This window comes from Petaurus breviceps, unplaced genomic scaffold, assembly GCF_028583685.1.
Source record: "Petaurus breviceps papuanus isolate PSGF00001 unplaced genomic scaffold, PetGlider_PUasm1.0 139, whole genome shotgun sequence".
Taxonomy (NCBI): domain Eukaryota; kingdom Metazoa; phylum Chordata; class Mammalia; order Diprotodontia; family Petauridae; genus Petaurus; species Petaurus breviceps.
In genome coordinates, this window is record NW_027185697.1 from 1094122 (window position 1) to 1107420 (window position 13299).

Below are 13299 nucleotides of genomic sequence, written 5' to 3' on the forward strand. Positions count from 1 at the left end.
TTTAAATCTGAAAGTTCTATATGCATGCTAGCTATTATGAAGGGTTGGAACTCATGACCTTGGTCTTATTTTCATCATGCTCTAAGAAGAAATAAAAACTTGGTGTAGGGGAAAAAACATTATACTGGGAATTGGAAACCTATGTTTAAACCTAACCTTTGCCGCTTATTGTCAACCAAAAGTAGAATGGGAAGATGGGTCACATCCCATCCTTTCCTTGATAGCTAATACTAGGTTTGACTCCAACACAACCACATCATCCTCTTTACCTATTGTAGCTCAATTTGTTGTTGTTATTCAGTCATATCTGAGTATTTGTGACCCCATTTGGTGTTTTCTTGGCAAAGGTACTGGGGTAGTTTGCCATGTTCCTCTCCAGCTCATTTTATAGATGAGAAACTGAGGTAAACAGGGTTAAGTGACTTGCCCAGGATCATACAACTAGTAAGTATCTGAGGCCAGATTTGAACTCATGAAGATGAATCTTCCTGAGCTTCAGACCCATGACTCTGTCCACTGTGCCACCTAGATACCCTAATTATACCTCCTCCCCCAACCTCTTGCGCTGCTAGCTTCCTGTGCTCTACCTGTTAGCTCCTCTGGGTAGTTATAAACTAATCCCAAACTATGCATCAGCATCGATTATGCAAATGAAATTCTGGGGGAGTAAAATACTCCCATACCACTGTTCCCACACCTACATCACCTGCAGCATGGCTTTTGTGGTCACCCATCATCCAAAGGGCTCTTCCTTATGGGGAAATGACCAGTGAGTAAGACACAATTTCCCCCTCTCCATTTTTCTTTTTTTTTTTTTCCCTATGAAAAAGAATGTGTAGCACAGAATGAGCAAGAATGAATGACTGATCTGCATTGCAGATCTACATCTCCACTTCCTCCAACCAACCCCTCTTCTGAAATTGCCTGTTTCCATGGAGGGCACCCTAATCCTTCCTATCTCCAAGGTTCTCAATCATCTAATTATCCTTGAATCCTTACTCAACTGAAATTGCCTTTTTCAAAGTTACCAACAATCTCTTAATTGCCAAATCTGATGATCACTTCCCAATCCTCATCTTTCTTGGCTTCTCTGCCAAATGTGACACTGCTATTACCTTCTCCTCCTGGGATACTTGTGTTCAAGTTTTGATTGCTGAAAAGAATGTGAACCACCTATAAATACTCTCCTAATGGCACACTTTAAAAGCTTGGAAATAGACTTTTCTAAACCTTATAAAATTATGCAAAAATGATAAGTTTCAGTAGTTTTTTAACCCATTTGTTAAACACATATAAATGCAATACCTTCCAATTAGTTTGCAAGAACAAGGAATTTGATTGACATCTGGGAATATGGAAATTTATTAGCTGAATTTCAACCACAAAAAAACAACCCTTTGTATAATCAGTGGATAGGGCTGAAAAACTGCTATCATAAGTTAGTGAGTATAGACAACGATGTGCTTCTTCTGTTGGAGCTATTGATGTTTTGGAAGTGTCTTTACTTTCTTTTCCTTTTGCCTATGACTGCCATTAAGACCAATTATCTAAAAAAAAACCAAAAATGAATTGAACAGAGAATCAGAACTTTGAATTATATAACAAACTATTAAACTAAAAATTTCAGCAATAATGAAACTTTATTACAACATTCTCACTAAGACAAAATTAGTACTACTAATATTTTATTGAGAACAAAAAGGGTTTTGATGCTATTAATAAATGTAGTATGATTTCATCTTTATTTTGAGGCAGCATGGTATAGAGGATAGAGGAGCAGCTTCAGAACAAAGAAGATCTGGGTTCCAATCTTGCTGCTGACTCATAGTGGTTGTGTGTTTCTAGATAAGCAATTTAGTGCCTTTATTAAAATTCCCTCTCTCAGTGCCCTCAGCAACCCTGATAGTCTAAAGTTGCAGGAAAGGTATTGACTTGCATTGGTAGAGGGACTTTCCTCATGCAAACGTTCTCTATGACAATTCAAATGCATGTCCAGTCTCTATCTCTTCCTCTCCTTTACAAATGCCTATTTTGTATGTTTTATAATCTATATACTTATTAGTATAGTAATATCTCTGTATGACTTATTTCATTCAATAAACTCCAGTGGTTCTTTATTATCTCAATGACTAAATATAAAATCCTCTGCTTGGTTTTTAAAACCCTTCATGACCTGGGCCCTTCCTACTTTTCCAGTCATCTTATAGCTGATTCTTCTCCACCTTCTCTACAGTTCAGTGACATTTCCTGCTGCACCTCCCACAAGACACCTCATCCTCCAACTCTAAACATTTTCACTGTGCCTGGATTTCTCTCATTCCTCATCTTTATCTCCTGGCTCCCTTGCCTTCCTTCAAGTTCACTTAAAGTCCCACCTTCTTTAATAATCATTTTCAAAATAGCTCTAATGTTAATGCCTTCCTTTGGTTGATTTTCTCCAATTTATTCTATTTTTATCTGGTTTGTGCATAGTTGTTGGCATGCTGTTTCTCTCTCTACATTGGAAGCTCAAAATCAGGGACACTGGGGGCAGCTAGGTGGCACAGTGAATAGAGCACTGGCCCTGGGGTCAGGAGGACCTGAGATCAAATCTGGACTCAGACACTTGACACACATTACTAACTGTGTGACCTTGGGCAAGTCACTTAACCCCAATTGCCTTGCCTTCCCCTTTTAAAAAAAGAATCCTTTTCTTTGTATCGTCAGTGCTTGGCACATAGTAGGTGCTTAATAAATGCTTCCTGACTAGACTTTAAAAATTAATTCTTGAAAATTAACAAGCATTTCTTCATAACCCTGCCAAAATCAAGTATTAAACTGCTCTCACTGACAGAACAAGCTGATCACTAAAGGTGGAGAAGACTTGTGGTAAAGACCCAGGGTTTGCCCCACTCCTGCTTGGCTAGTGAAGTCCAATGCTTCTTCTTGGAATGCCAAATTCAAAATGGAGCTTCAGGCATTAGTTTCATCTATAACTAAGAAGGCAGACCAAGCGTGGAAACATTTTGTTGAACTTGAGTCAGGAGACAAAGTCAAATTGGCACTGAAAAAAGACAGAGAAAATATGGGACACAGATATATTGAAGTATTCAGGTTGAACAATGTTGCAATGGATTGGGTGCTGAAGCATACTGATCCAAACAGTCCTGATGCTGCCAATGATTGCTTTGTGCATGTTTCAGAACTCCCATTTGGCTACAGCAAGGAAGAAATTGTTCAGTTTTTTTTCAGGGTTTGAAATTGTGCCAAATGGGATAACATTGCCTTCCAATGGATTAACATGGACTTCCAGGGGAGGAGTATTGAGAAGGCCTTTGTGCAGTTTGTTTCACAGGAAATAGCTGAAATGGCTCTAAAGAAACACAAGGAAAGAATAGGGCACAGGTGCATTGAAATCTTCAAGAATGGCTGGGCAGAAATTTGTACTCATGATTCTCCTCAAAAGTTAATGGCTAAGGTGGAGCCAAAAAGGTGGATAGAAGCCAGGAAACTGCCTTAGGCTCTCCCCATTTTCCCTCAGAAACAATGTTAAATCAAGCTTCTAAATAGATTCTGGAGCAACGGAACCCACAAAAAGACAGAGTGAAACAAATTTCCAGCCTGAGAGAATGTGGTAGTACTTCAGGAAAAGTCTGTCTCACTTGGATAAAAGGGGAGCACAGATTAGCACAGATAGAATATGGGCAGCCAGCAGGAAGCCCTTAGCCACAGCACAGATCAGCAACCTAGGCCCCTTGGTCCTGGCTCAGCAGACTAGTGGCACATCAAGCTAAGAGTGAGGTCTCTAGCCCCAGAGCAGATGGCAAACTGCCAGCACCCAAACACTGGCACAACAGGTGTGACCAAGCTGGGGGTACCTCTGTGCGGTGGGCAAACTATGAGCCCTGAAGTCCCTAGCACAGAAAGCCAGGGACTAGGCCCATGGCCTACAGTGCAAGAAGCTTGGGACAGTGCCACATGTACCCCAAGGAGCAGAGCTCAACTTTAAAAGTCATGAAATGGTCTAAAAATGAGCAAAAACCAGAAAGGAGCCCGGACCATAGAAAACTACTATGAGAGGGAAGACCAAAACCCAAACTCAGAAGAGGGTAACAATGTCAAAATGTCTACATTCAAAACCTCAAAGGGGATTGTGAATTGGTCTCAAGTCTAAAAAACCTTGGAAGAGCTCAAAAAGAATTTTAAAAATCAAATAAGAAAGGTAGAAGAAGAATTGGGGAAAGAAATGAGAGTTATGCAAGAGAGAGTCAACAGCTTGTAAAAAGGACAACAATTGACTGAAAAAACAACTCCTTAAAAATCAGAATTGGACAAATGGAAAAGGAGGTACTAAATCTCAGTGAAGAAAATAATTCTTTAAAAATTAGAATTAGGCAAGTGGAAGCTAATAACTCTATGAAACATTAAGAATCAATCAAGGGGCAACTAGGTAGTGCAGTGAATAGAGCACCAGCCCTGGAGACAGGAGGACCTGAATTCAAATCTGTGCTCAGACACTTAATACTTACTGGCTGTGTGACCTTGGGCAAGTCACTTAACCCCAATTGCCCTGTCCTCCCCCCTCAAAACAAAACAAACAAAAGAATCACAAACCATTCTATGTCAGAGGCAGGACTTGAAACAGGGACTTTCTGACTCTGCAGCAATGGCAGTGCCATCAGTACCTCTAATATTTTGGGGTGGCTAGGTAGTGCAGTGAATAGAGCACTGTCTCTGGAGTCAGGAGGACATGAGTTCAAATCTGGCCTCAGACACTTAACACTTGCTAGTCGTGTGACCTTGGGCACTTAACCCCAACTGCCTTGCATTCCCTTCTCTAAAAAGCAAAAAAAATAAAAAAAAAATTCAGTCAAACAAAATCAAAAGAAAGAAAAAAATAGAAGAAAATGTAAAATACCTCATTGGAAAAATAACTGACCTGGAAAATAGATTCAGGACAGGTAATCAACAGGATAGATGACCAACAACAGCCTGGACAGCACCTTTCAATAAATTATCAAGGAAAACTTCCCTGATATCCTAAAACCAGAGAATAAAATAGTAATTGAAAGAATCCACTGCTCAACTCCTGAAAGAGATCCCAAAATGAAAACTCCAAGGAATATTGTAGCCAAATTCTAGAATTATCACCAAAAGGAGAAAATACTGCAAAGAGCCAGAAAGAAACAATTCAAGTATCATGGAACCACAGTCAAGATTACACAGGATTTAGCAGCTTCTACATTAAAGGATCAGAGGACTTGGAATATGATATTCTGGAATGCAAAGGAGCTTGGATTACAAGCAAAAATCACCTAAAAGGTAAAATTGAGGATAGTCTTTCAGGGGAAAAGGTGGATATTCAATGAAATAGGGGAATTTCAGACTTTTCTGATGAAAAGACGAGGTGAACAGAAAATTTGATTTTACAATATAAGAATCAAGAGAAGCATAAAAAAGGTAAACAGGAAAGGAAAAAAAAAAGCATGTTATCTAATAGGATTAAATTGTTTACATCCTTACATGGGAAGATGGTACTTGTAACTCTTTTTTATTTTTTGGAGGGGGGAAGGCAGGGCAATTGGGGTTGACTTGCCCAAGGTCACACAGCTAGTAAATGTTAAGTGTCTTAAGGCCAGATTTGAACTCAGGTCCTACTCCAGAGCCAGTACTCTATTCACTGTGCCACCTAGCCACCCCAATTGCTTGTAACTCTTGAGAACTGTATCTCTATTAAGGCAGTTAGAAGCAATATACATAGATAGGGTATGGGTATAAGATGACTTTGATGTCATAATATAAATTAAATAATTAAAAAATCTCATTTTAGAAAAAGAAATTGAACAAACTATCAATGAACTCCCTAAGAAAATATCTCCAGGGCTAGATGGATTTTCAAGTGAATTCTACCAAACATTTTAAGAACAATTAATTCAAATACCATATAAACTATTTGGAAAAAAAAAGACAAAGAAGGAATCTTACCAAATTCCTTTTATGACACAAATATGGTTCTGGTACCTAAACCAGAAAAAGCTAAAACAGAGAAAGAAAATTATAGACCAATTTCCCAAATGAATATTGATGCAAAAAAATTTTTTAAAGCAATCGGGGTTAAGTAACTTGCTCAAGGTTACACGGCCAGTTATTTCTGGGTGTGGTGCTAAGTATCTGAGCCCGGATTTGAAAAAAAAAAAAAAGAACTTTATTATTATTATTATTATTTTGCCTGTTGGGGGGCAATTAGGGGTAAGTAACTTGCCCAAGGTTACACAGCTTTTTTTTGTGTGGGTGTTAAGTGTCTGAGGCCTGAACCAAACTCAGGTCCCCCCGATTCCGGGGGCCAGCGCTTTACTCACTGTACCACTTAGCCGCCCCATGATGCAAATTTTTAAACATAAAATATATTGGCAAAGAGATTACAGAAGTTTATCACCAGAATAATGCACTATGACCAGGGGAGATTTATATGAGGAATGCCACAATGGTTCAATATTAGAAAAACTATCAGCATAATTTACCATATCAATAATAAAACTAACAGAAACCATATGATTATCTCAATAGATGGAGAAAAAGTTTCTTAACAAAATGCAGCACCCATTGCTATTAAAAAACACTAGAGATAATAAGAATAAATGGAATTTTTCTTAAAATACAAGCAGTATCTATCTAAAACTGTCAGCAAACATATTTAATATTGTTCATTCATATTTTATTAACTATTAATATTATTATAAATTATAATAATTATTAGTGGTTAATAATTATAATAGCATTATTATGTTAAATTTTATTCTCATATCATAGAGTATAATACTATATGTTTACATATATTATAATGTAATAAAACAATTATTAATTAAATAATAATTTATTTTATTATTATATTAATTATATAAATAATTAATAAATAATTATTAATTAAATAATAGGGATAAGCTAGAAGTTTTCCCAATAAGATCAGGGGTGAAACAATGATGCCCATTATCATCACTAATATTATTTAATATTGTACTAGAAATGTTAGTTTTATAGCTTTAGCAATAAGAGAAGAAAAAGAAATTGAAGGAATTAGAATAGTCGATGAGGAAACAAAACTATCACTCTTTAAAGATTATATGATGGTATATTTAGAGAATCAACTATTAACAACTTTAACAAAGTTGCAGGATATAAAATAAACCTACACAAATAATTATTTCTATATATTACCAACAAAGCCTAGCAGCAAGAGATAGAAAGAGAAATTCCATTTAAAATAACCATGAACAATATAAAATGTTTTGGAATCTAACTGCCAAGAAAAACCCAAGAACTATATGAACACAAATACAAAACACTTTTCACACAAATAAAGTCAGATGTAAATTTTGGAAAAATATCAATTGTTAATGGGTATGCTGAGTTAATATAAAAATAAAAATTCAACCCAAATTAATTTACTTATTCAGTGCCATACCAAGCAAACTAGCAAAAATTATTTTATAGAGCTAGAAAAAATAATAACAAAATTCATCTGGAAGAACAAAAGGTCCAGAGTAACAAGAGAATTAATGAAAAAAAATGCAAGGGAAGGTGGTTAAGCTGTACTTAATCTAAACTTATATTATAAAGTGACAATCATGATAACTATTTGGTACTGGCTAAGAAATAGAGTGGTAGATCAGTGGAATAGTTTAGTTACACAAGAAACAGTAGTAAATAGCTATAGTAATCTAGTATTAGATAAACCCTAAGATTTCAGCTTTTGGGATAAGAACTCACTATTTGACAAAAACTGCTGGGAAAACTGGAAAATAGTATAGCAGAAACTAGGCATAGACCAACATCTCACACCCTATACCAAGTTAAGGTTGAAATGGGCACATGATTTAGACATAAAAGGTGATACCACAAGCAAATTAGGAGAAAAAAAGAATAGTTTACCTGTCAGATCTATGAGGAGGGGAGAAATTTATGACCAAACAAGAGATAGAGAATATTATAAAATATAAAATGGGTAATTTTGATTATATTAAATTTAAAAGGTTTTGCACAAACAAAACCAATGCAACCAAGAGTAGAAGGAAAGCAGAAAGCTGGGAAACAATTTTTACAGTCAATATTTCTGATAAAGGCCTCATTTCTCAAATATATAGAGAATTAAATCAAATATAAGAATACAATATACAATTCCTTACCCAGTTGATAAACAGTCTAAGAATATGAACAGGCAGTTTTCAGATGAAGAAATTAAAGCTATCTATAGTTGTATGAAAAAATGTTCTAAGTTGTTCATTAGAGAAATACAAGTTAAAACAACTTTGAGGTACCACATCACACCTATCAGATTGGTTAACATGACAAAAGAGGAAAATAAATGTTGGAGAAGATGTGAGAAAATTGGAACACTAATGCATTATTGGTGGAGTTGTGAACTGATCTGACCATCCTGGAAAGCAATTTGGAACTTTGCCCAAAGGGCTATAAAATTGTATACCCTTTGTTTCAGCAATACCACTACTATGTCTATATTCCAAAGAGATCATAAAAAAGGAAAAAGGACCCACATATACAAAAATATTTATGGCAACTCCTTTTGTGGTGGCAAAGAATTGGAAACTGAGGGGATACCCATCAACTGGAGAATAGCTGAGCAAATTGTGGTGTATGAATGTAATGGAATATTATTGTTCCATAAGAAATGATAAGCAGGTGGAGTTCAGAAAAACTGGAAAAGACTTACATGGACTAATACTAAGTGAAGTAAGCAGAAGCAGGAGAACATTGTATACAGTAAAAGCCACATTGTGAGATGCTCAACTATAATAGATGGTTCTCAGCAATGAACGAAGACAATTCCAAAAGACTCATGATGGCAAATGCTACCCACTTCCAGAAAAATAATGATGGAGTCTGAATGCAGATCAAAGCATACTATTTTCACTTCTTTTTTTGTAGCTTTCCCACTTTATTCTGATTCTTCTTTCACAACACGACTATGGTGGAAATATGTTTAACATGATTGTACATGTATAACCTGTATTAGATTGCTTGCTGTCTTGGGGAGAAGGGAGGGAGAAAAATTTGGAGATCAAAATTTTATAGAAAAGAATATTGAAAACTATCTTTACATGTAATTGGGAAAAATAAAATATTATTGAGTGCAAAAAAGACAGTTAATAGCCATGCAGTTGCCAGGTATATATATAGACCTGTAGTAGATTAGTGTATATATATACTAATATAGATTAGTAGAGGAACTGGGTTTGAAAGAATGAAGGGAGGTGCCTATGGTGCACGGTATACAGGCAGTGATGACTACAGTGGCTATAATAATGGGTATGGCTTTCAGTTGCATAGATTTTGGAAGAGACCTCAATGACTGTTTTTCCAGAATGTCTGATACAACAGGTCATAGTGTGCACAGGAGAGGATTACCTTGCAGAGCTACTGAGAATGACATAATTTTTTTTTACCATTCAACCCTGTTTGAGTACACATTGAAATTGGATCTGATGGCAGATGATTGGAGAAGATGTTGAATTTGCTTCTTGAGAAGATGAGGCAGTTATGTCAAAAGACAAAGCAAATATACAGCAAAGATATGTAAAACTCTTCCTGAATTCTACAGAAGAAAGTGGTGGTGTTTATGGTAGCCAAACAATGGGAGGCATGGACTTGTCAAACCAGTCCATTTATGATGGTCCAGCTAGCCAGCAGCTGAGTGGGAGTCAGAGGAGGCTATGGTGGTCAAAGCAGGATTAGTGGATGCGACCAAGTTTTACAGGAAAACTCCACTGATTTTCAAACATACATTGTATAGGGAGCCAAGGAGTGAGGAAGAGTAGCTACCACAGTAGTGGGAGCCTTGCACCTATGGGAGTGAACAGAATGGGAAGGATGTCTGGCATGTCCAGTGTGAGTGGTGAATGGTGAATATGATCCTGATCACTGACTCTTGCTCAACTTTTTTTTAATAAAGAAAAACAAACAGTACAAGTTTGGCATTTATGCTTACTGTAAGTGAAATCAGGATAAAAAAATCAGTTTCAGTATTGAGAAAATAAAATTGATTCTATTTTATAATTGATTCTATTCTGTATCTGCCAACATTTTGTACAGCTGCCAAAGTCAAGTTTCTTTGTCTCTGAGTTAATTTCAGAAGTTGAGTTCAGAAGTTCAGATTTCCTCTCTGAGTGAAGTTTAAAAGTTCAGTTTCCCTATAAACCACTTTAATTAAAAAAAAAAAACCTATTATCTCTATACCCATAGTTGTCCTTGTACAATTAGAAGAAATCTGTTATCTATATGCCATTAGTTATTATTTCAGGTGGGCTAAATCAATCAGAATTTCCTAGATGGAAATAAGAATTGTTGCTACTTACATTCCCAATTCCTAGTCATATTGTCCATCACACCTGTGAAGCTTCAAACTTTGTAAACAGTCATATTGTCTTCTCCATCTATGATGCTGTAGGCTTTGTAACTAATCATATGGTTTTGCCCATCTATGATGTTGTCTTCTCGTTTTTGGATGCTCCTTTTGTCTGTAAAAATGAACTGTCTGCTCTCATTTGAGGTTTTCAGGCTTGCTGTGGAGCTAAAGATTCCTTTTATTGGTAACTGCTAGACTTACCAATGAATTGAATATTCTTGGAACTTTGTGCTCAGTTTACTTTAATTTCCACCCTAACAATTGGCAACAATGAAAGGACTGAGGGAGGGAAGCTGGTTACTTGGGGGTAGTCTCTTAGAGAAAACATTTGAACACTCCAGGGAAACTTTTCCCTGAGGGATTTCTTCATGGAGGACGCCATGGAGACCTGACTTGCCCCTCAGACCAAATTCTTCCAAGCCAACATCAGACCCCAACACTTGTGGAAGTTGTAACTTTGCTGGTTTGTCTTAATGTAATGTACTGTTTTTGTATTTGAGCAATTATTTAGTAATAACAATGATGATGATAATAATAATAATTACCCAGGAATCCTCCTACAGGACAAACTCCTCAGAGAAAATTTTTCTTTAAGGGAAACTCCCAGCTTAGGCTGAGGAGTAATCAAAAGATACATATCAGCGTTCCCAGGAAAGCAAAAGATTTATTATTTTAATGCAAAGGAGAAGGTAATAGGGAACTGAAGTTGGTTTGAAAGTAGCCAAAGGGGGTGAAAAGAGACAACGACAGCAACAACTAGGTTTGTTTCTGGTTCATAAAATGAGAAAAGCTATGTAAATCAGGGAACAACTAAAAGGCAAATAAGTTCTGTTAGAACACCTAGGAGTGCAGTCAAGATGGCAGAAAATAGGCAGCTACTTGCTTGAGCTCTCCCCCAAACTCCTCTAAACACCTTTAAATAACTCCATAAATCAATTCCTGGAACAACAACCCACAAAAGGATGGGTTGAAATAATTTTCCATCCAAAGACAACTCAGACGGTCAAGAGGAAAAGTCTGTTGCACCTGGGTAAGAGTGGAGCACAGAGTAGTACAGGTCACTCCAGTGCAGCCCCAGTCCTAGAAAACCAGGAGCAGACCTTGGGAGCCACTGAATCAGCAACAGTACAGGCAGTGGTAGCAGTTTCTTCTGGAGTTCTCAGTCTATGTATGATAAGTGATCAAAAGATATGAATAGTCTTCAGAGGAAGTAATCAAAGCTATCTATAGCCATATGAAAAAATGCTCTAACTCATTACTGATTAGAAATTCAAATTAAAACAATTCTGAGGTACTACCTCATACATATTAGATTGGTTAATAGTACAGAAAAGAAAAATGACAGATGTTGGAGGGAATGTGGGGAAAAATAGACATTAATACACTGGTGGTAGAGTTGTGAACTGATTCAACCATTCTACGAGTAATTTGGAACTATGCCCAAAAGGCTATAAAACATATTGACCTGGCAATGCCCCTACTAGGTCTGTATTCCAAAAGAGAAAAAAACAACAACAAAAGGAAAAAGGTCTATAGGTTCAAAAATATTTACAGTGGCTCTTTTCTGATAACAAAGTATTGGAAATTGAGGAAATATGCATTAATTGGGGAATGGCTGAACAAATTATGGTGTGTGATTATGATGGAAGACTATTGTGCTATAAGATATGATGAGCAGGATGCTCTCAGAAAAACCTGGAATGACTTACATGAACTGATGCAAGGTGAAATGTACTGTGTACAAAGTAATGGCAACATTGTTAGATGATCAGCTGTAAATGACTTAGCCATTCTCAGCAATACAATGATCCAAAACAACTCTGAAGGATTTATGATGAAAAATGCTCTCCATTCCCAGAGAAAAAAACTGATGGGGTCTGAATACAGATGGAAGCATCTTTTTAAAACTTTATTTTTTGAGGAATTTTTAAAAATCTATGTTTTCTTTCACAACATGACTAATATGGAAGTGCTTTGCATGATTATACATGTATAACCTATATCGAATTGCTTGCCTTCTCAATGAAGGGAGGTTGTGAGGGAGAAAGAGAGAGAATTTGGAACTCAAAGTTTAAAAAAACAAATGTCAAAAGTTACATGTAACAGAAAAAAATAAAATATTAAAATTTTTAAAAGTATATCTAATTAGATACTTTGGAGGTTTACAAATTAAAGTTAAGAACAAATCAATTTAGAGGGAAATTTTTGAAACGGTGTGTGTTTTGAAATGAGAAATTTTACTGTAAATCATGATAGACTCCCTGATTCAAGTAAGGCTGTTAATTGGAGGAGATTCCAAATGACTTTTCAAGAAGACTATGAAATCCCTACCCATTTTAATAATAAACTATAGAAACACTAGGCAGGATTTGGGGTTAGATTCACTCAAATCATGTGATGTCAAAATGATTAACTCTGCTTTTGTTAATTAGTCCCTACCAAGAATTAAGTGGTATATCTATGTTTTCTGCTCTATTGAGCATGAGAAGGGTATGGACAAATTTAAAAGCATCACTATACACACACACACATATACACACATATGCATACATATATACATATGTATACACACATGTACCCATATACATACATACATAACTATCGTATATACATGTACATGTTATACATACATAAGATAGATAGATACAGGAAAAAATGAAGAAAGGGAAATATCTGAACATCTCCACCCCACAGGGTTATACCCCTAAGAGATTTTCCTATTCTGTTGACATCCCCAGTTCCAACTATATCTCTATAAGCCCCAACTACAGTCCTACCTCCCTGAACTACGCTAAATGATAAAACTGCAGGTTAGGGAAGGGGAAGTCAGTTTGGGCTAAATTTCAAAGCCAGTTTATACTTTGAATTTTAAAGAATTGTATTACTTCTTTTATTTTTTA

General features: G+C 36.2%; 2 pseudogenes; both read left to right on the top strand.

Annotated features, from left to right (window-relative positions):
* Window positions 1-713: 713 nt before the first annotated feature.
* On the top strand, window positions 714-3499 carry LOC138145530 (heterogeneous nuclear ribonucleoprotein H-like; annotated as a pseudogene).
* A 300-nt stretch (window positions 3500-3799) lies between these two features.
* On the top strand, window positions 3800-9900 carry LOC138145536 (heterogeneous nuclear ribonucleoprotein H-like; annotated as a pseudogene).
* The last annotated feature ends 3399 nt before the right edge of the window (window positions 9901-13299 follow it).